The sequence below is a fragment of the Anopheles aquasalis genome, chromosome Y, assembly GCF_943734665.1.
Source record: "Anopheles aquasalis chromosome Y, idAnoAquaMG_Q_19, whole genome shotgun sequence".
NCBI lineage: Eukaryota > Metazoa > Arthropoda > Insecta > Diptera > Culicidae > Anopheles > Anopheles aquasalis.
In genome coordinates, this window is record NC_064879.1 from 2,449,664 (window position 1) to 2,473,329 (window position 23,666).

Here is a 23,666-nt window from a genome sequence, read left to right on the forward strand (position 1 = left end):
TAGAAACTTAATTTTTCGTCTTTTTATAAGAAAAAAAAACACTGGCTGGTGCTATTTTAATTTCGCTTGTATAGGGTCGCGCTTTCCGATCTCATTTCGCGATAGTACATGATAGCGCGGCCCCACTTCACGCCACTAAATTAGCCACTCCGATGGAACCCCGATCAAACCCCGTTGATACGACGACGACGACAATCCAGTCGATTGCAGGAGAAAAACAAAACATTAGCTCGGTTGGTGGGTTTACTGCCGGTGTCCCGAAGGTTCCCGGTGGGATTCCGCTGGGTGCGATAAGTGCCTCACACTCACACCACGCCACGCAGACACCATCGCGATGGTGACGGGCGACAAGGACTCCCTTGGGAGCCGCCCAAGCCGCCCAAGCGAACGCACACGAAGTGTGATAAATTAGGGGTTAATGTGCGAAAGTGATAAGCTGTGTGCTGTGTTCGTCTGGGAAGGGGTTTTCGAGGGGGGCTGGGTGGGTGAGATTTTTTAAAACACCATCTCACACCCGCGCAACCGCCCCGGCCCAGGCCCAGTAATTGATGTAATATTAATAAGCTCATCAGGGAGATTAAGTGCCTGGTGGTGGTGATGGTGGTGGTGCTTGCTCCTCCTACTCCTCATTCTCCTCCTCTTGCTTGCTTGCTTGCTTGCTTGTTTCGTTTTTGCATAATTTATCTCAGAATCGGGATCGGCAACAACACCGCTGCTGATGCTGTTTGCTTGATAAAATGGGCTGGTGGGGGTTGGAATGGGTGCAAGGAGTAGGAAATTGTGAAAGAAGCTCCGAGCTGCCAGCACAGTCCCACATGTAGGGACGCTTTCGTTCGCGTACCTTATCGGGGTATTATAATTCACAACGCCTGCGCTTGTTAGACGAGGTCATTCGGGAGACGTGGCCACCAAGGCCCACGAGACGAGGGTCTGTAGCGTCACGCGTGTGTATGTGTGTCTAAACCCCCGTCGCACAGACGAAGGATGTAGATTTGTGCCAGAGGGTTGCGGGGCAAAAATTGCCACACGAATCGGACGCACAGTGCGGCGAGCAAAACGAAAGACTCAACGCGCGACAGTATAAGCGACGAACCCTCCCCGAGGGTGATACGCGCATTTCCCGCATTTCTCGAGCGCACCCTGGCCATTTGGGAAGCGGTACAGCACAGAGAGAGAGAGAGAGAGAGAGAGAGAGAGAGAGAGAGAGAGAGGAAGGCGGCTGGGGTTCATTTCATAAATCAGTTTCACGCTAGGCGCCTGCTGAGAATAGAGTGCGATACTCCGCACCCCCTCCTCCACCGATTCCGAGCACTTCCTTCCGATTTCGAGTCCGGGTGGCATTCCAATCCGCGTGGTCCGGTTTGAAGCGTTTTAAGCGTTCCGTAAACGCTTCCTTAACCCACTCTCCCCAGGCTACCCTCAACCCCCCGGGGTGGGGGGTTGCAAAGTGAAACCAATTCCGGAATTCCGGGATCAAAAGCACAGCAAACCGACGGACCGACCGACCGGCCGTGGCTTGTCCGCGATCCTTTTGATCCGCCCGGACCCGGAGCGTGTGATGGGAAGGGGGGGGGGGGGTGTGAGGGGAGAGGGGGATGACGATTAAGGTCAAGCAAACAACAGAGCGTTCCGGCGGCGACGGATCTATCTAAATTATGATATTTTCACGCGTCTGCTGCTGCTGCTGCTGCTGCTGGTGCCGAAAGGAAGTCATAAAGTATGTGGACGGTGAGTGGGGGGGGGGACAAAAAAAAAGAGAGGGAGGAGGTGGTGGTGTCGAGGGGCGAGTCCGAAAAGCCATCAAATGGAAATAGCCGCGAGCGCGCGCGACGCGGATGACATCTCTCCGGACAGTCGCCGTGGGCCTTCATTATCATTCACCGTCGCCGCCGTTGCCCCCCTCCAGCGCTCTCGATCGTCGTGTTGTTCCGGATGCCCACCAGAGCACCCCCCGCCCCCTTCGCAGCCTCTCTGGGCTCTGGAGTGGGCGGAAGCAACCATTATGTGGCAGAAGAGCGTTTGCGTGCGCGAAGTGGAGCCGCGTGGTCGAGGTGTCGGTCCGTGGGACCCCGTGGGGAGTGTACATTAGCGTGCGTGGCATTCCCCCCCCCCCCACCCCTCTCATGCTCTCCGCCCCCTGGTGAGGTCACTCACCATGTGTCCCAACATGAAGCCACGCAACGCATTAAACTGAATTAAATTAGATTTTTGGGGGAAGGAGCGTCGCGAGTGCGCTCCTCCTGCCTTGCCTCCTGCTGCTGCTGCTGCTGCTGCTGCTGCTGGTGGTGCTGCTGATGACGTCTGATCGCGCCGCGAATGAAATTGTCACCCGAAGCGCAGCGGTTTGAGTGGAGCTAGAATGGAAGAGGAATGAGGATCATTAGGCGGTTTTGGATCGGAACATGCAGTTGCATGGCATGCTGAGGACACGAAGGAGCACGGGAAGGAGCATCTCGTCTCTCTCTCTCTCTCTCTCTCTCTCTCTCTCTCTCTCTCTCTCTCTCTCTCTTGCGCCACGCACTGGGTGGTTGCGGGCGTCCTGCGATGACGACAACAACGACGACGCCGCCGACGCAGAATCGGAAACACGCTTTTGTGAACGCTCTCCCTCTCTCTCTCTCTCTCTCTGTCTCTTCCCACCTCTGCTGCTGTCACTTGCGTGATCAAGGTAATCAAATTCTCGAATCTCGATTGACTTCTAACGTGTCGCACCACCACCATTGAGCGCGATCCCTTAGCTTAGGACCCTCGATCAACGGATCATCTATCTAACAGTAAGAGAGAGAGAGAGAGAGAGAGAGAGAGAGAGAGAGAGAGAGAGAGATGGATGGGTTGCTGGAATGCTGAAAACATAACTTCGATCAAATAGATATCGAGATCGAGATCGAGAAACAATTTCAAAGAAGGCTCCCTCATTCACAAATCGCTTCCCTCTCTCTCTCTCTCTTCTCTCTCTCTTTCTCTCTCTCTCTCTCTCTCTCTCTCACTTCTCTGCGGTGACAACCGGTTCCGGCGTGGTAATCGGGGCATCGGACGTGCCAAGCGTGCGGCATCGGGGCGATTGATGTGTGGATCCCTCCGCCCAAACCCATTCTTGTTTTCTATCGCCCACCCTCACCAAAAAAAAAACCAAAAAAAAAAACAAAACACTCCCCGCGGGGCCCCAACTATGAAGACATTCGGGTGATAATCAAATTGAATCTAAAGATCTCCGCGGCTGGTCCACTGGCCTGCCCCACTCGGATCCCCCTTTTATTTATGGGGACATATGGGAAAGGAAAGGGGGGAGAGGACCGCGGAGTAGCGGAGCCCATGGTGGTGGTGAGCGTTGAAGCGGAACACGTCGGTTTTCTTTTGGTTTTTGGTTTTTTTTTTTTTTTTAGCACCACTCGAGTCACTGTCGATGGTCGCCGATCGTCGAGCGTGACCGCGAACATGCCAGAGCGGTGTGTATGTGTGTGCCCTGCCATGGTGACAATTTATGCGATCAATACAAGGGCCGCACCCAGGCCCATAACCTGAAAAGAAGACGCAGAGAAAGGATCAACGTCCGGCGGCCGGCTGGTTACAGTTTTCCCGCAGCTTTTCCATTGACACCCTCTTGTTCCCTCTTACTGGGAAATTCGGAAAATAGAGGGACATCCGATGCCAGAGGGCTCTCCCGTGCCTCGGTTTTCCTTCTTGGTAGAGCTTTTTTTGTTTGAGCATGTATTGAAGATTCCACACTCCCGGTACCCTGAGAGAGAGAGAGCGAGAGCGAGAAAGAGAGGAAAGAGGAGGAGGAGGTGCGGACTGTTTCGCCCCTTTTCCTCCCAGGCTCAACTCAATGGCCTCCAGGCACCACTCTCGGGCCCTAATGGGGATTAGGGATGAATCTTTAATTTGACCAAATTGGCCAAAGTGGCCAGCGAGCACCCTGCATCCCCCTCCCTCACCGCTATTACTTCCGATTCCCTCGGGCCCTGGACTCATTCCCGCCCCTCGGTCAACTCACCCTCCTCTCTCTCTCTCTCTCTCGATCCCATTCATCATTGATCATTCATCGTTTTCTATTCGAGTGTTTTAAGGGATTCATTCATCCCTCGATCATCCCTCTCTCTCTCTCTCTCTCTCTCTCTTTCTCTATCTCTCGCTCTCTTTTTCTCCCTCCATTCACCACAGTGCAGACGAGATCGACCTGGATCCGGATCCTTTGGCGGAACGAAACCCGCTCATTTGCCCGCCGCTCGACCCACCCACCCCCGCCAACCCCGGGGTGAGTTGAGCGATGAGGACAAGATGAGGGTGAGGGTGCAAAAAAAGCAACGACAAGGAAACAAAAAAGGATCAAAGCCCACTGGAGGAGATGCCGAGGTGCGGGCGAGGATGTGCAGGAACCTTCTCGCCTTCCCCTCCCTCCCCACCCCCGCTCCACTGAGCAGCACCGGAGGCGCCTGGCGCCCGTCGTCGGCGTCGGCGATCCAAAAATTGATTTGCCGCTTGGCGCCGGGGGTGAGAAAAAAAAAAGCAAAAGGTGAAAATCTAATTCCGTGAGGAAGAGAAAGGAAGGAGATAATTTGCCCACTGCCCGACCGGGGCCCCGCCCGGTCCATCCTAAATTGCTTTTCCGCCGCCGCCGCCGCCGCCGCCGCCGCCGCTGACGCCGCTCACCTTGTGGTCGTTTCCATTTTCCCCGGGATTCCGACGGGTGGCAGCGGGGGCGGTGGCGGCAGCATCCGCCTCTAAGCGCAGCGACGCTTGCATTTCCTCCTTTCGGCACTCGACGGGCTTTTCCTTTTGACGCCCGCGCCTCGGAAAGGAAAGGAAAGCGAGAGACGAGGTGAGGGTGCATCAATCAATCGCTTGCCAACTGGGCCCTGCCTGCCTGCGTGCCAATGGACCTCATTTGGAGTTGTCATTTTCGTCCTCCTTCTCCTCTTTGTCGTTGTCTTTGCGTGAGCCAGCGGCTAATTGGTGGTCATTTGTTGGCCTTGTACCAGTTCCCGCCCCAGCCATTGTGCCAGCAGGATCGCGCGCTCCTAAGCGGTGCTTTTAATTTTCATTCCAACCCCCTGCGATTGCATAAGCACGGTTGCGCACCAATTAGAACAATGGAAACCCAGGCTGGAATCGATCGCGAAGGGGAAAGACCGAGGCATCGGAGTGGTAATAAGTGATAAGGAATGTTATCTGTAAGCTTACCGCTCGCTTCCGCACTCGCCTGTTCCGTATTTTCGCCACCGCAAAAAAACGCCCGAAACTATGCAACGCGCAGGATATCGCTCTCCCGTCCACGTCTCTCGACGTTCCCCGATGCGGCCTTCTTGTTCTTCGTGTACTCACGCGTGATCCGTTGTCCTCGTTACCGTCACAGTGGTTCTCCGGAGCTACCACTCTCTGTCATGTGGTTCGTGCGCTGGTCAGCAGCAGGTCCTTCGCTTCCCTTTCCTGCCAAAGGAAAATAGAATATGAGGAGGGCAGTGTTGGGGTGTTGCCTTGTAATTAAAATCTATTACAAGCCAATAAATAATCGTTGGCTTACTTTTTTTGTTTTGTTGTTGTTGGAAGGCGGCTAGGGAACCGCAAAGGGGACCCTCAGCACGTGTCTGGAGTGGTGGGATGGCGTGGCAGCCAGCCAACCGATCGATTGACGCAAGCACAAGCAAAGAGCTTGTTGCTGGCTGGCTTTGCATCGCCATCTTTAATGCGAGTGTCCCTTTTTCTTACTACCCAGTTTAGACCCTAGAAAGAAAGAGAATGTGTTTGTAAGAAAAAAATAAGAGAGAGACAAAGAGAGGCGATTTAAGGAGCTGTTGGTTAGTAATGGAGCCGCCCAGCGTTACGTGTGTACCAATTATTCCCCTAGCCGTCTCTCTCTCTCTCTCTCTCTCTCTCTCTCTCTCTCTCTCTCTCTCTCTACGCCCAGGGCCATCTTTCCCTTTGGGCACAATGGGCCCATGCCCAGGGCCCCGCGCTGGTGGGGGGCCCCCAAATCCCTGCGAGTTTGCGGATTTGGCTTGAATTCCCCTTTTCTTGAGATTCCCTGATTGCATTCTCCACTTCCGTGAACTAATTGGCCTGAACACTGAAGAAATTCAGTCGAATTGATGTCAATGCAATCCAAATGAAATTTCACATTCTGGATTTTTCTAAACTTCCTCGAATGTTCCATATCACTAATTTGCGATTCTAGATGGTGTATCTAAAACTGACAGTCATATATTAACTAATTTTGAAATTTAAGAAAATCAGAAGAAATCAGAAAGAGTACAACATGCCCTATTGACATAAGGGATTATATGTGGACCCTAATGTCTAATGGACCATTAAGAGGCCAGATTTCTGGATCTGCCATACAAAGCGGCCCCTTAAGGGCTTCGGTATTTATTATAAACATTTTTCTCTGAATGCTGATCTTATCAAGAATATTGTGTAAAAGTTTTGGATCAATCGAGGAAAAACTGACAGAGATACAGATTTTTGAAAATCCGCTACTTTGAAGAGTGTTTCCCAAAAGAAACGTTTTCAACGTCGGTGCCCATCGTACCGTAAAAACTACTGAACCGATTGATTTAACACATAATCTGTGCACTCTTTGCCAGGTAGCCCCGTTGAGATTTCATGAAAATTGTTGATACTTTTTTTTAAACAAATCTTTAAAAATCGTGTTTTTAGGCAAAATGACAGAAAGCATCACTTTTCGAACTTTAAAAATCTGCCAAAAATCGAAAAATACGAAATTTAACAAAAACTAGATGGGACTGCCTTGATAAACTTTTAATCAAAAAGATTATTGATTTGCATTTTTCTGATGACTCATCACGTAGCTACGATGGGAACTGTTTTTGGTGCGCATCAAAAGACTTGACCCTTAAAATTTTAAGCGACGAACCCGGTTTGCTCATTGTGATCACTTTTCATCAACTTCAAAAATCTGCCAAATATCGAAAAATACGATATTCAACTCAAAACTCAACGGGGCTGCCTGGATAAACTTGTAATCTATCTAAAGAATATCAATGTGTATTTTTATCATAACGCATCACGCAGCTACGATGGCCACCGGAAAGTACCTTTTATCAGACGCACCTTCATAAATGTGATGCCGTGGATGATGTTTTTAATCAATCTTACCCAAAATTGAACTAAATATTCTTCAAAAGTTGTAGTTTAATATGCCATACACTTGAAAAAGTAAAGCGGAAGGATACATCACAAGAAACCTTCAAAAACGAGCAGAAATGACCGAAGCTCCCGCTAAAACATTAAATAATATCAATATCGGATATTTAGTTCTTTTCAGTAACAAAATGTTCTTGATGCTAAGATCTATAACCAATTGTAATCAAAAGAATCCTGTAAGAATGTATTGCTTGCGTTATTTGCTAATAAGAAACCAAAGAAATTTGGAAAGGAAGAAGCTGGACAATGGTACAAGTTACTACCGTAGATGGTAAAGAGGCGTTGGAAAGGGGTTTTTAGTGTGTGAAAATCTTGAGGGGCCTCCGTTAATACAGTGTGCCCCGGCCCCCCCCCCCCCCCCCCCGCCGAGATGCTAAAGGTGGCCCTGCTCACGCCGTCCTCGCACGCAGCGCAAATGATGCACTTTTAATTGTGCAACCATTTTGTTTTTGCGTTGGTTTTGCCACATTTCATTCGTTTGTTTTTTTCTGCACCTCTACCACACTACGCTATCGCTTTGCTCAGTGTGTTTGTGGGTGTGTGTGTGGGTGGACGCAATAACACCGGAAAGTAGTCGCGAAGTGCACTCGCTATACCTCGGTGTTCAGCTGCGCACCGCCTGACCGAATCCGGAGTGTTAGCACCTCCGGCGGGGGGACGGGGATGATGCCGGGGGCTAATACGGTGCCATCGTGGTCGTCACCATGTCGTTTGCATCAGGCAGGAGCAGCAGCAGCAGCAGCAGCAATCGCAATAACCGGCGGATCGCAACTCCCTCGCCTAATCAAATATTCATGGTCTGGGTGCGTATTTTTGTGTCCCGTCGTCGTTGTCGTCGTCGTCGTCGTCATCATCATCACCATCGTCGCTGTCCGCCATTTTGTCACTTGTTTTGCTAGGCGGAAAATTGAAGCTCCGGCCCCCATTCCCCCCTCTTTCCGGCTGCTGGTAGTGAATTCCTGATTCCAGATTGACGCGGATTGATGGCAGCGACCGGCACAGAGAGCGAGACAGAGAGAGAGAGAGAGAGAGAGAGCATGGCCGCCACCGCTCGGGTTGATCCATTACACAAGGGAACACAGGCCAGGGCCAGGGCCAGCGTCAGGACCGGAGGCAAATTGCAAAATTCCCATCGCCATAGCATCGATCGCAGGCGTCGGGGAAGATTACAATCCCCGATTTCCAATCGATCAAAACCAATACACCGGCCGCCACCGAACGACCAACGATTGCTATTACCTTCGGGGCCAGACCCTGGCAAAAGTCAGCCAGTCATCCGCCTTTCCCGCCAGCTAATCGAATAAACATGAAGGACTACTGGCCAGGGTTTTGGGGAGCCTTTTTAACGGGGAGGGGGAAAGGGCGCCGCCGGAAGTGGTGTTCCATTTTGCCGCTTTTTCGCTTTCCAGAAGAACGCGCACGCAATCCGTTTGCGGCCGGGCCACAGCCAGTACAACAGCTGAAACTGATTACTGGCGGGGCCACACACCGCCATGTTGCGAATGTGTCATGGCTGCGCAAGTGTGATGATGGACCTGGCCTGGCGTTTGCACGGGGATGCAAATGAAGGCCCGGCCCCCCCGGGTCATCCCGGGATATGGATTCATCTTCGTATCAAAAAATGATCTTATCACCATTCGAGAGGGGGGGGGGGGAAGGGGAGGGAGAGGGTGCGCGCCAATTGACGAGCAATAAATATTCATCCACGTCCTTCCATCCCTCGTGACTGTCGTGTGTCGTGTTTTCTTGGTTTACTTTACGGCCCCCTGCCTAGGGTTGGGCCTTCGATCACCGAAACAAGCGATTCCCAGAAGTGACTGACACCCCCCCCCCCCTCCCCCCTTCCCGTGGCTAATGGTGTCCCCTTGAGATTGGGAGGGGATTCCAATTTGCGATTCCTTTCCATTCGGGGCCAGGCACATTTCCGCAATTGCGCAATCGCCCCCCCCCCCCCCCCGCCTGCCCTGTCCGCGTCCTGACGCACCTTCGACGATTGAGAATGCCACCGGGAGACAGGCGGCTAATTGGTCAGTGCGCACGGCGAGGCACATCCGACACAATGCCTCACCTTTTTTTTCGTTTTTTTTTTATCCAAACCTCTTTGTCGTTTGTCCTCTTCTTCCACCCGGACGCGGGACCGAAAAGGACATTCTTTCCATCTTGGCTCCGGTCCGGCTCAGTCGCCGGTCCCGATCCCCGATCGGTAATAACCGATTAGGGTCTCGCCGCACCCGAGGATCATTCTAATGATCGCTAATTGGCAGGGCCTGGGCTGGATTTTCGGGGGGCGGAACCAACCAAGGGGACCGGCAGGCTTGTTATTAGGAAAGGGACCCCCTCGAGAGGGGGGGGGGGGGCTCTGTTACCCCGGTTACCGGTCTTTGCTGCTGCTGCTGCTGCCGCTGCAACTGATCCGTTTAGATCCGATCGAATCGTGCCCTCGGGGATAGGAAGTGGAACCCGCTGGGCCCGCGACAGTTCCAGGAAAAGCCAGGGCCGGCCCAGGACCACAGCCGGTCAAATGCGCGACGTGACGCTGCTCTGCTGGGCGCTGCTAGAACGTGAGTGGCATCCGGGCCGTCTAGGAGTTTGGCTCTTCTCCGCTTTTAGGAACTGCGGTGCCCTTGCGAACGGTGAATGACGTTGAAAATGGACAAATTTTTGTCAAACTGGGCTTACAGGGTGTACCATAAAAAAATGCGAAAATCTTCTATTGAAGTTTAAAGTCATTTTTGTAGCTTTCCTACGGTTTTAAAATATCTAAACTGGCTCTATATTTCATTGTTTATCAAAAACAAACAAAATAAGTGGATTTTCCGGCCTGCTTTCTCAATTAATTTCTCCAAGCGGCTACGAATTCGAGAACACCCTTCGGTAACATTAGGTGTCCAACTTAGAAGACCAGGGTTTGGTGAGAAACAATTTCGGCGAGCCAACCGAGTATGGTATGATGATTCACAGGTCTTCGGCCGAACAAATGTCCATATTGAATAGCTCAACCGATTTAATTCAGGACCTCTTGGAGGGCATAAATCTTTCGATCAAAAATTCATGTTTTCCTTCAACCATGATTGAGTCCGTTTAGACGTAAGGCAGGGGCCTCCATGTTGCTGAAACTCAACATTTTCTGGTGTATTGAAGTTTGCTCTAACCCTTGGTTAAACGTGTTCATTCAACAAATTGATATACACATCAATATTCATTTTAATATGGGTTTTTATGAAAACTGGAAGTATTTTCAAACCATTAGAGACAACTGCTCCAAACGTCATTATTCCAGCGGCGACCACGAAGGTGGACTTGAATTTTATGTTCTCTGAAACATCCTTAGTCTTTATGGTCAATATGAACCTATTCGTGCAAGAATTCCTTGCTAGATCAATCGTGAAAAGATTTTCATCAGAGAACGCGACGACCACTTTCTTCGTCTTCAAAACTGACAACAAATGCATCGATCGCTCATATCAAAGATTTGATCCATTCAACTATTAAATTACGCTTCACCCTAGCTCTAGAGGTTGCTTTTAGGTCATATTTGGCCAACCGATGCATGGAGCATCTTGAGATATTCGTCTTTTTTTAAAGCTTTCGTACGGATCGCATTGAATTTCGTTATCCTTTGCCCTTACCAATCTTACCTCATTTTCAGTGCGCTCAGATCGTTGCCGGCCACTACCACTTTCCTAGGCCTTGCCCCTTCATGAATAGAACGTTTAATCCTGTAAACAATTCCAAAATGACATCCGAGAACCGCTGTTATTTCTATGAGATTTTTCTTGGGTGCGAAGCAAACTCGACACTGTCGCCTTTGAATACATTTTCCCAAACAAACATATTTTGCACGAGTGCTTTTTATACATCATTTGATAGATACGATTCTCACGAACACAACGATACCCCATAATGCCATATTGATGTTGAAAAAATACTCAAAACAGAGCAATGAAAGCATTCGCATTTCTTTATGGTACACCCTGTATTTTGGGCATTTTTCGCCTAAGACAAAAGCCTCGCTACACTCAAATTCTATTTCGCAAACACGCTTAGGAAAGGAGCGTGCTTGGAAGGGCGCCAGCAAATGATAGACAGACATCGGCTGACGTGCCAGTGTGCATCTAATTTTTTTTTGTGGGGGTGGGGGGAGGCCGCACAGTGACCGCACAGTGGATTGCAACCAAAAACCAAAATTGTGGAAGCAAAAATCCCCAGGCCAAGGGTGTCGAGAGCGGGCAGCGCGCACAGCCACCGTCGTTGGCCCCAAAGAAGGGGGGGGGGGCCCAATTAAACACAAATCTCGGCACTTAATTCAAATTTTCTCGCACTTTCTCGCACGCAGAGACGCTCACACGGCTCACTGACGCCGGCGGCGGTGGCGGTGGCCAAACAAATTAGTAATCCACGTCAAACGCGTATCCACGCGAAGCAATCGAGCGAGGGGCCGGGGGAGGTGTGTTTGGTAAGTGTTGTTGCGCACTCGCCTAGCAGAAACAGCAGCAGCAGCAGCAGCAGCAGCAATCCGTTGAACATCGATGGTCTAGCGGATTAGTGCCGGCAGAGCGCATGGCTTGCTTGTACACCGGAATGAATATTCAAATCTCTACTGGCCCAAAGCGACAGGGAGAGAGAGAGAGAGAGAGAGAGAGAGAGAGAGAGAGAGAGCCAGGAGCGATGGCCACCGGGTGTAATGACGGTGGATCCAGGGAAGTGTTGATGGTAAGTCTCAACGGCAGGATCACCTGGCGTAAGTAGCCGCGCATTTACAACCAAATATCACCGACCCAAATGAGGTTGCGGTCCAGCAAAGCGCTCCCCGGGGAGGGACACGAGAGCTAATGAGTCCGGAAGGTCAGATAATGTACCATTTACGTGCGGACTTTGACGTGCCCAACCCAACAGCCAAACAAGCACTAGCGCGATGCGCGCACCCTCGAGAGAGAGAGAGAGAGAGAGAGAGACCCCGATTAGCATAGAATTCCGAAACTCTGTGCACGGCTCCCTAAGACCCGAAACGTGCGCCCGAATTGTGAAAGTACTCGTCGTTCAGTGCCACCTTCGCTTGTGGCTTTCTATCAGCGCCAGCCTTCTTCGAAATTTCACGCGATCGATTACGAGTCCGTTATGGTTTTTCATGCGGAAGGATGGCACTGCTGGCGAGGTGGCGAATCCAATGCAAAACAACAATAATATTATTATATATTAAATATATATTAAAATATATAAAAATAAATAAAAATATATTCATTCTTATGTACGCTCATAATCCGCTCATACGCTCATGACTCCATAACTATATATAATAATATAATATTTTTTTATTATTTTATTTTTATTATATAATATCAATTAATTAATTAATATATATATTTTTTTCCAAAAATTTTCGTTTATTATTAACTTATTTCATAGAACATCGTGGTTGTGTTATTTCAATGGGAACAGCACGTGCTTCTCCACTTTATTTTTGGCTTGTGATTCGTAGTATAGCTAGTGTGTAGTGTTAATTGTACTATCTTTCTGGGGGTGTTGGTTTAGTGACAGGTTTTTTTTAACCTGCCTTTTTGTTTTGACCTCTTTTTTTCTATTTCTATAAGCTTATATTCTACCCTTAGCCCGTTTAAGTACAAAGAAGTAAAAAACTAATCTACCTAAATCTAGCTCCATTCAGCCTTCCCTACTATCTAAACTATTTACAGTGTCACGTGTGTCGTTTTTTGAGTTCAGCATTTCTTGTGCGGTTATACCAGTAATTCTTATTCATTTTTGTCGTGTGTTTAGGGAGTGTTTCTATTTCTGCTAGATTATGAACTTTTTCTGTACTGTGCCAGGGCGGCAGGTTTAGGATTATTTTTAAGTATTTGTTTTGGATTCGTTGCAGTTTTATTTTGTGTGTTTTTGCACTGCTACTCCATATGGCAGAGGCATATGTGATGGTAGGTCTGATGATTGTTGTGTAAAGTAGTATCTTGTTTTTCCTATTTAGTTTTGATCTCCTGTTTAATAAGCTATAGAGTGTTTTTAGATGTTTTTCGCACTTTTGAGGGGTTTAAGCTTATGTTGAACATGTTATGATACAAAGAAAATGTGAAAGCTGGCTTCAAAGGTTTAGAAGCGGAGATTTTGTCTTTAAAGACACAGAAGGTTCGGGTACACCAAAATAATGAAAAAATCCAGTTTTCACGTGTGTCGTGCACTAAGAACTTTCGGAAACTCATGAAATTGTTGATAGAGAACGTTATCAACAATAATTGATCCATTTGAAGCAAGCTCTGACCTAAAAAACGGTAAAAATGGGAAAAATGACGTAATAAACTTTTTTTTCAACATGCTAACGCTAGGCCGCAAGCTGCAAAACCGATGAAAACTTTTTTGAAAACCTCGAAGACCAAATGTTACCCTCCCCGCAGTATTCCCCAGACATTGTTCTTTCTAAATACTTCTTGTTTGGTTTATTAAAAAATTGTTTGGAAGCACAGCACCTCATTCTTTATGAAAGTATTGAAAAGAGGGCAGTTGCCTAAACTGCTTCAAAAGATGAGCAGTTCTTTCGACATGAAATTCGAAAATTGCCCAAAATATAGTAAAAAGTAGTGGCTAGCGAAAGTCAATATGTTTAAAAAGCAGATTGTTAAGATTTATTGAGAAATAATCGATTAAATTTGGTACAAACACCGCGGATTTCAACGCCTAGACCTAATAGTTATAAAATAATAACTACTGATTCAATAATAATAAATTATTATCAATAATAAATTAGTATATTGAATATTTACACTATGTTTCATAATGATAGACTCAGAGCCGTGTTTTTTCGGTTTCGCGCTCGAATAAAGCGCCCCAAAAATAATAAAAAATACTGTATGCCGTTTGAATTTTGAAAAAATATTAAAAATTGTGGATTTGGGAGCCAAAAATCCAAAAACGAGGTGTTTCATAATGATAGCCTCACCCTACAAAAAAAATTAAATTAAGATGGAAAACAGTTCATTAGGCTATCAATGTTATTTTATTTACAATCAGTAACTCCTCCTCTACTATTAATTGCCTGGAAATGCGTGATGGCATGCTTACAGCGACCATGAAAAATGTTGCAGTGCGCAAGGATCGCCATGCACTCTTATTAACTACTTCAAACCTGATCTATGGTGTCAAATTGCCTACCATTCCCGTAAACATCACAAACTAGCATCCGCCAATCATTCTCCATCGGATTTAAGCCCGGAGAAATCGCTGCCCAGGACATTACGTTGATGTTTGTATACTTTAAGCAGGCATGTGTCGCCGTGGCGGCGTTATTTTACTGAAAAAAAATATTTATTCACGATGGTTTTGCTTCAAATATGGCTCCAAATGGCCTCGCAATCTTTCGCAATTGACAACGGTGGAGATAGACGACTCCAAAGCCATCTATTGCCAAAATACGAAAAGACTTATTCGATTACCTAATATATATATATATTATTATATTAATAATAATATTTAATTTAACAATCAGTTGAAAGAAAAAAACTTGAATGGGTTCCTCAAAAAAATCATCATAAACAATTCTTTTTCGGGCCTGAATTAGCCGTAGCTCCCCATTTAACCCACTCGAACAGAAAAGCAGCAACGGCCAATCGGTTGCCCAAATCGATTATCGAGATATTTCATTCGAGTTGTCGAACGTTCGCAAAACCACAATAGGTTGTAATAGCTCCAAAATAAAATAAAAAAAAAAGAAAGTCAGAAAGGACGAATTGCTAGAGCTCTCTCGCTCGCTCGGGCTCGCACACTAAACCGGATCGGCGACTGACGTTACGCTAACTCAAGAACGCTCCCTCGGCCTATTCCTTATGTTGTAAGAGGGCCTTCCCCTTGGCCTTTGGACGCCCGGTCCTTCTGGACTTCCTTGGACCACCACGATTGAAAACCAAACAACAATTCGGTCGCTCGCCCGCGCGCCGCTCATCTAGGGCCACAAACTGACCACCCCCTCCCCCCCCCCCCCCCCCCCCACCCTGACATTCCACGTCGCATGTCGTGATTTAAATAATTATAATCACCTACAATTATTGGCTTAATTTTCGACCGGATTGCCATGGCACGCGATCGCGTAGTTTAGCATACGTTTTAGCGTACAATTTAGTTTGTTTGACTTGGTGATGGCGACATGAGGGGGAGTGGGGGCGGGGAGGGGACGTGGTTTGAGCCACACTACACCATTGGCTCGGTCGCTCGGTGCCGTGTTCCCGCGCTGGACACGCAAAACGGCGACCGACGGCCGGTGACCAGAACACACGGGAGGGATGTTTGGGGGTGGGGAGATGGTTGTTTGAACTTTCCCTTCACGGCCGACCTTCTTGAAGTCAATACTATCGTGAGAGGGCAACGATGGGCGCCCATAGTGTACCCTTGCCGCGCGCTTTATCGCATCGCATTCACCTGGACACTGCGGGAAGCGAGGAACGACAGCGAGGAGCGGGGATTACAATTTTCTCCAAGATCGCACGCGGGTAGCGGGCGGTTTCGACAACAACAATAATCCAGGGTAACGGCGTGTACCGGAAGCAACGCACCGTCCATAATGAGTCGTGACTTCACGCACCATAGGGTCCAGGGGCGAGTTGGCGCCCCACATACACTCAGACTCGCACACTTTTGGTGTTTAGGACCACAACCGTTAACAGTCCAAGGGGCCGGGGTGGTTTGCTGGCTGTTTTTTTTTTTGGCCAGATCCCTCTCTCTCTCTCCCTCTCGCTCTCTTCCTCTTATGCTTCTGCCTTCACCAACCGAGCACCAACGTCCTTGAGAATACTAACTTTGACTCCTAATTACACGGCGACTCCAGCGTCTCGTCGCATGGCCGGAGTGAGAGAAAGGGAGGGCATTGCAAGGATGAAGAAAGAGGGGATGCAATAGCGTGATCATACGCACCGGTCACACACCCCACGCGAGGAGCGATCGAAGCAAATCGAGTCATTAGGTCAGAGCTCTGGGCTGAAGGTCCAAATCATTTCTCCAAAATTTCCAGCTAACGGTTGCATGACCGGACGGAACACGGTGTCCCCCCGTTACATCATCGCGCATTTCCTTTAGCCGGCGATACATGAAGCGTAAACTCTCATATAAACTCAGAGTGTAAAGCCAAAAAGTTTACATTTGCCGTTTACACGGTGTAAAAAAGATTATAGGTCCACGGAGCATAAATCCAAGCGTAAACGCTGTTTGCAAGCGATTTGCCTCACTATATTTCCTGTTTGTGGTTTGCATTAATAGTGAGTGATCATTACTAGCGTTTTGAATCTTTTTCTTCGGAAAAAAGATCCTATTTTTCTCAGAAAAGTCGATAAAAGTTCAGTGTTGGGTTGCAGTACCTCCCGATTCCTGATCGGGTTTTTTAGAGTTACCATAACGAAAGACAATATCAATATTACGAATGAATTGAGTAACCCATATTTGGCCAGACTTCCTAGCAAGTAAACTGACCGTTTGAATTTCAAACTAAGACCTCTTCTCACGCAAATCCTTCATCCGAAACTCCAACTTCGAACTCGAAACTCGAATGAAAAGCCGGGGATACATGAAGCGTAAACTCAAGCGTAAATATAAAATTAATTTACACTTGAACATGTTTACATGACCAGGTTGAGACGCGTAAATCGAAATACACTGAACTTTTATCGACTTTTCTGAGAAAAATAGGATCTTTTTTCCGAAGAAAAAGATTCAAAACGCTAGTAATGAGCACTCGCTCATCAGCTCACATTAATGCAAACCACAAACAGGAAATATAGCGACGCAAATCGTTAGCAAACAGCGTTTACGTTAGGATTTATGCTCCGCAAACCTATAATCTTTTTTACACCGTGTAAACGGCAAGTATAAACTTTTTGGCATTTATACTTTTTGGTATTTTATATTTACGCTAGAGTTTACGCTTCATGTATACCCGGCTTTACACTCGCGAACAACTGCTCGAGCGTCAAAATCTCGGACAGTTTTTTATCTCACTCTGCCCAATTTCCCGTAGGAAAGAGTGAGTGAAAAAAGGCATGGCACCACCGTGTGTGTGGCTGTGTTGCGTGCGTGCGTACGTGTATGTGCGTCTTGCCAACACAGCCGGAAGGTTTTCCTCCCCCTCATCCTCCTCCTCACCCACCTTCTTTGCCCAAAAGTTGGCCGCCCCGATGACAAACTTTTTTTCAAGCAGTAGATTTTTTTCTTTCGAGTACATGCTATCTCTTTCACTACTACGGTTTTTCGTCTTGCTCATGAAAAACGCTCATGAAAAAGGCTTATTTTACAGGAAATCATTAAAGAGCTGAAATCAGCTGTGACCTTCAAAATCAAGCTCAAACCCCTATAAATAAGTGATGCTATTTGTCATTTTGCCTAAAAACACGATTTTTAAGGATTTTTTTAATCTATCAACAGTTTTCATGAAATTTTGACGGGGCTACCTGGCAAAGAGTGTACAGATTGTGTGTTAAAAAATTCAAACCAATCTGTTCAGTAGTTTTTACGGTACTGAATCGGAACCGACTTTGAAAACGTTGGTTTCCAATTTCAAGAGCAATGTTTAACTGTGGTATTCATTCTATGTAACCTTGTGGCTCTATAAAGCAACGAAAGTTGTTGGGTACTCCAGCAAAAAGGCTCACAATTTTCACGGTCAATAAATACCATTTGCCAATATAGAAAAGGAGCTAACCCCTCTTTGATATAAAAAAAGCGCAATTGGCGAATGGCTATACCAAAGCAGACAAGAACGCAGTCACAGTGCTGCGCCGAACTAGCCCCCCTCCAAGACTCAATTGAACTGGCGTCTTTCTGTACTTGAATGATCAAGATCAATGACACGATCAATTTTTACCTGACCTTGACTCTACTAATGCAACGGAAGTCAGACAGCAGCAGCAGCAGCAGGTAGGCCACCGCGAAATCGTAAACAAAGTCGTAAGCTAAAACAAAACTATCAACAACTACGGCGAATGCTGTACCAAAGCAGAAGGAACGGTCACTGCTGCGCCGTACTTACCCCCCCCCCCCCCCCCCCAAATTCCCGGAATCGATCTGTGTCGGAAATGACTCCGATATTTTTGCAGACGTGGAATCGATGTGGAATTCGTGGGTGCGATTCCGAGCGCCTCGTGTGAAACGCGGATTTTCGAAAATCTGTAACTTTGTCAGTTTTGCTTCGATTGATCCAAAACTTTTATTCAATGTTCTTGAAAAGATCAGCATTCAGCGGAAAATTTGTGTCACAAAAAATACCCACCAGCGCGGGGTAAGAGGTAGGATGTTCTGCGCTGGTGAAAATAAAATTGGTGAAAATGAAATTATGCTTTCGCGTGCTTTATGTTGATCGCAAAAATGCGTCCAAAATGGCACCAATACATGCGCAAAAGCTGCAAGAGTTCCACTCTGTTAGCTGCTCTGTTAGCTGCTCTGTTAAACGTTAACAGAGGACTTTGAGTGGTGCGTGAGCGATTTCTGTGCCCTGCCGAACGGAAAGAGAAAGTCCGCCCGAAATCCCGCCGCTGCTGTTGCTGCTGTTACCGCCGCTAGTCTGCCTTCTTTTCTCGCTTTTCCACGGTGGTTGGGCGAAAGTGCGTGCAATTCTCGATTACGGGTATCATTAGGAGCAGCGCGACGCCCGTGCCGATCCCCGGGACCGCCAACCCAATTTCACACATTCCACAACTCATCATCCATCCATCCATCGTCCCAGCGGTCGGAAGCAGAGAGACAGAGGAAGGGGAGGCCAAAGGTACGTTTGCCAGCGCGCCACGCAGCGCTACGTCGGCAGCATATGGACCGGGATCGTTTCTACTTAGACGGCACCATCTAATCATCAACCCTCTCCCACCGGTTCCGTGTATTCGCAGACGACCAGCTGTGCAGAAAGTTTACGTGGAGCCGTCAAGAGTGCCGTCAGAGAGAGAGCGAGAGGGAACGAGTGACACGACATCACAACCAAACGATCCGAAAACGTTGATAACATCTCCGCACGTCCCGCAACTCCCGCGACTGGGAAAAATGACGTAATAAACTTTTTTTTCAACATGCTAACGCTAGGCCGCATGCTGCAAAACCGATGAAAACTTTTTTGAAAACCTCGAAGACCAATTCGACCAATCGAATTAAAGTCCGGAGAAATCGCTGCCCAGGATATTACATTGATGTTTGTATACTTTAAGCAGGCATGTGTCGCCGTGGCGGCGTTATTTTACTAAAAAAAAATATTTATTCACGATGGTTTTGCTTCAAATATGGCTCCAAATGGTCTCGCAATCTTTCGCAATTGACAACGGTGGAGATAGACGACTCCAAAGCCATCTATTGCCAAAATACGAAAAGACTTATTCGATTACCTAATATATATATATTATTATATTAATAATAATATTTAATTTAACAATCAGTTGAAAGAAAAAAACTTGAATGGGTTCCTCAAAAAAATCATCATAAACAATTCTTTTTCGGGCCTGAATTAGCCGTAGCTCCCCATTTAACCCACTCGAACAGAAAAGCAGCAACGGCCAATCGGTTGCCCAAATCGATTATCGAGATATTTCATTCGAGTTGTCGAACGTTCGCAAAACCACAATAGGTTGTAATAGCTCCAAAATAAAATAAAAAAAAAGAAAGTCAGAAAGGACGAATTGCTAGAGCTCTCTCGCTCGCTCGGGCTCGCACACTAAACCGGATCGGCGACTGACGTTACGCTAACTCAAGAACGCTCCCTCGGCCTATTCCTTATGTTGTAAGAGGGCCTTCCCCTTGGCCTTTGGACGCCCGGTCCTTCTGGACTTCCTTGGACCACCACGATTGAAAACCAAACAACAATTCGGTCGCTCGCCCGCGCGCCGCTCATCTAGGACCACAAACTGACCACCTCCCCCCCCCCCCCCCCCCCCCACCCTGACATTCCACGTCGCATGTCGTGATTTAAATAATTATAATCACCTACAATTATTGGCTTAATTTTCGACCGGATTGCCATGGCACGCGATCGCGTAGTTTAGCATACGTTTTAGCGTACAATTTAGTTTGTTTGACTTGGTGATGGCGACATGAGGGGGAGTGGGGGCGGGGAGGGGAGGTGGTTTGAGCCACACTACACCATTGGCTCGGTCGCTCGGTGCCGTGTTCCCGCGCTGGACACGCAAAACGGCGACCGACGGCCGGTGACCAGAACACACGGGAGGGATGTTTGGGGGTGGGGAGATGGTTGTTTGAACTTTCCCTTCACGGCCGACCTTCTTGAAGTCAATACTATCGTGAGAGGGCAACGATGGGCGCCCATAGTGTACCCTTGCCGCGCGCTTTATCGCATCGCATTCACCTGGACACTGCGGGAAGCGAGGAACGACAGCGAGGAGCGGGGATTACAATTTTCTCCAAGATCGCACGCGGGTAGCGGGCGGTTTCGACAACAACAATAATCCAGGGTAACGGCGTGTACCGGAAGCAACGCACCGTCCATAATGAGTCGTGACTTCACGCACCATAGGGTCCAGGGGCGAGTTGGCGCCCCACATACACTCAGACTCGCACACTTTTGGTGTTTAGGACCACAACCGTTAACAGTCCAAGGGGCCGGGGTGGTTTGCTGGCTGTTTTTTTTTTTGGCCAGATCCCTCTCTCTCTCTCCCTCTCGCTCTCTTCCTCTTATGCTTCTGCCTTCACCAACCGAGCACCAACGTCCTTGAGAATACTAACTTTGACTCCTAATTACACGGCGACTCCAGCGTCTCGTCGCATGGCCGGAGTGAGAGAAAGGGAGGGCATTGCAAGGATGAAGAAAGAGGGGATGCAATAGCGTGATCATACGCACCGGTCACACACCCCACGCGAGGAGCGATCGAAGCAAATCGAGTCATTAGGTCAGAGCTCTGGGCTGAAGGTCCAAATCATTTCTCCAAAATTTCCAGCTAACGGTTGCATGACCGGACGGAACACGGTGTCCCCCCGTTACATCATCGCGCATTTCCTTTAGCCGGCGATACATGAAGCGTAAACTCTCATATAAACTCAGAGTGTAAAGCCAAAAAGTTTACATTTGCCGTTTACACGGTGTAAAAAAGATTATAGGTCCACGGAGCATAAATCCAAGCGTAAACGCTGTTTGCAAGCGATTTGCCTCACTATATTTCCTGTTTGTGGTTTGCATTAATAGTGAGTGATCATTACTAGCGTTTTGAATCTTTTTCTTCGGAAAAAAGATCCTATTTTTCTCAGAAAAGTCGATAAAAGTTCAGTGTTGGGTTGCAGTACCTCCCGATTCCTGATCGGGTTTTTTAGAGTTACCATAACGAAAGACAATATCAATATTACGAATGAATTGAGTAACCCATATTTGGCCAGACTTCCTAGCAAGTAAACTGACCGTTTGAATTTCAAACTAAGACCTCTTCTCACGCAAATCCTTCATCCGAAACTCCAACTTCGAACTCGAAACTCGAATGAAAAGCCGGGGATACATGAAGCGTAAACTCAAGCGTAAATATAAAATTAATTTACACTTGAACATGTTTACATGACCAGGTTGAGACGCGTAAATCGAAATACACTGAACTTTTATCGACTTTTCTGAGAAAAATAGGATCTTTTTTCCGAAGAAAAAGATTCAAAACGCTAGTAATGAGCACTCGCTCATCAGCTCACATTAATGCAAACCACAAACAGGAAATATAGCGACGCAAATCGTTAGCAAACAGCGTTTACGTTAGGATTTATGCTCCGCAAACCTATAATCTTTTTTACACCGTGTAAACGGCAAGTATAAACTTTTTGGCATTTATACTTTTTGGTATTTTATATTTACGCTAGAGTTTACGCTTCATGTATACCCGGCTTTACACTCGCGAACAACTGCTCGAGCGTCAAAATCTCGGACAGTTTTTTATCTCACTCTGCCCAATTTCCCGTAGGAAAGAGTGAGTGAAAAAAGGCATGGCACCACCGTGTGTGTGGCTGTGTTGCGTGCGTGCGTACGTGTATGTGCGTCTTGCCAACACAGCCGGAAGGTTTTCCTCCCCCTCATCCTCCTCCTCACCCACCTTCTTTGCCCAAAAGTTGGCCGCCCCGATGACAAACTTTTTTTCAAGCAGTAGATTTTTTTCTTTCGAGTACATGCTATCTCTTTCACTACTACGGTTTTTCGTCTTGCTCATGAAAAACGCTCATGAAAAAGGCTTATTTTACAGGAAATCATTAAAGAGCTGAAATCAGCTGTGACCTTCAAAATCAAGCTCAAACCCCTATAAATAAGTGATGCTATTTGTCATTTTGCCTAAAAACACGATTTTTAAGGATTTTTTTAATCTATCAACAGTTTTCATGAAATTTTGACGGGGCTACCTGGCAAAGAGTGTACAGATTGTGTGTTAAAAAATTCAAACCAATCTGTTCAGTAGTTTTTACGGTACTGAATCGGAACCGACTTTGAAAACGTTGGTTTCCAATTTCAAGAGCAATGTTTAACTGTGGTATTCATTCTATGTAACCTTGTGGCTCTATAAAGCAACGAAAGTTGTTGGGTACTCCAGCAAAAAGGCTCACAATTTTCACGGTCAATAAATACCATTTGCCAATATAGAAAAGGAGCTAACCCCTCTTTGATATAAAAAAAGCGCAATTGGCGAATGGCTATACCAAAGCAGACAAGAACGCAGTCACAGTGCTGCGCCGAACTAGCCCCCCTCCAAGACTCAATTGAACTGGCGTCTTTCTGTACTTGAATGATCAAGATCAATGACACGATCAATTTTTACCTGACCTTGACTCTACTAATGCAACGGAAGTCAGACAGCAGCAGCAGCAGCAGGTAGGCCACCGCGAAATCGTAAACAAAGTCGTAAGCTAAAACAAAACTATCAACAACTACGGCGAATGCTGTACCAAAGCAGAAGGAACGGTCACTGCTGCGCCGTACTTACCCCCCCCCCCCCCCCCAAATTCCCGGAATCGATCTGTGTCGGAAATGACTCCGATATTTTTGCAGACGTGGAATCGATGTGGAATTCGTGGGTGCGATTCCGAGCGCCTCGTGTGAAACGCGGATTTTCGAAAATCTGTAACTTTGTCAGTTTTGCTTCGATTGATCCAAAACTTTTATTCAATGTTCTTGAAAAGATCAGCATTCAGCGGAAAATTTGTGTCACAAAAAATACCCACCAGCGCGGGGTAAGAGGTAGGATGTTCTGCGCTGGTGAAAATAAAATTGGTGAAAATGAAATTATGCTTTCGCGTGCTTTATGTTGATCGCAAAAATGCGTCCAAAATGGCACCAATACATGCGCAAAAGCTGCAAGAGTTCCACTCTGTTAGCTGCTCTGTTAGCTGCTCTGTTAAACGTTAACAGAGGACTTTGAGTGGTGCGTGAGCGATTTCTGTGCCCTGCCGAACGGAAAGAGAAAGTCCGCCCGAAATCCCGCCGCTGCTGTTGCTGCTGTTACCGCCGCTAGTCTGCCTTCTTTTCTCGCTTTTCCACGGTGGTTGGGCGAAAGTGCGTGCAATTCTCG

At 47.3% G+C, this 23,666-nt stretch overlaps 2 protein-coding genes across 5 annotated transcripts in view; both read left to right on the top strand.

The window, feature by feature from the left end:
* LOC126579771 (cytochrome P450 4d8-like) overlaps positions 1-23,666 on the top strand; it is a 431,039-nt gene that overhangs the window by 263,126 nt on the left and 144,247 nt on the right. Inside the window, exon 2 of one of the 3 annotated variants that reach the window (XM_050243357.1) lies at positions 22,958-22,971. The exons of 1 other annotated variant lie outside the window; for it this stretch is intronic. The gene's annotated coding sequence lies outside the window, so the exon portion shown is untranslated. Of the gene's footprint in view, positions 1-18,051; positions 18,066-22,957; positions 22,972-23,666 lie in introns of those variants that run through there. One more of the 3 variants, XM_050243356.1, reaches the window with a different exon arrangement.
* The window catches only part of LOC126579780 (surfeit locus protein 4 homolog), an 8,595-nt gene continuing 3,557 nt past the window's right edge, over positions 18,629-23,666 (top strand). Inside the window, exon 1 of one of the 2 annotated variants that reach the window (XM_050243377.1) lies at positions 18,629-18,907. The gene's annotated coding sequence lies outside the window, so the exon portion shown is untranslated. Of the gene's footprint in view, positions 18,908-23,534 lie in introns of those variants that run through there. The other variant, XM_050243376.1, reaches the window with a different exon arrangement.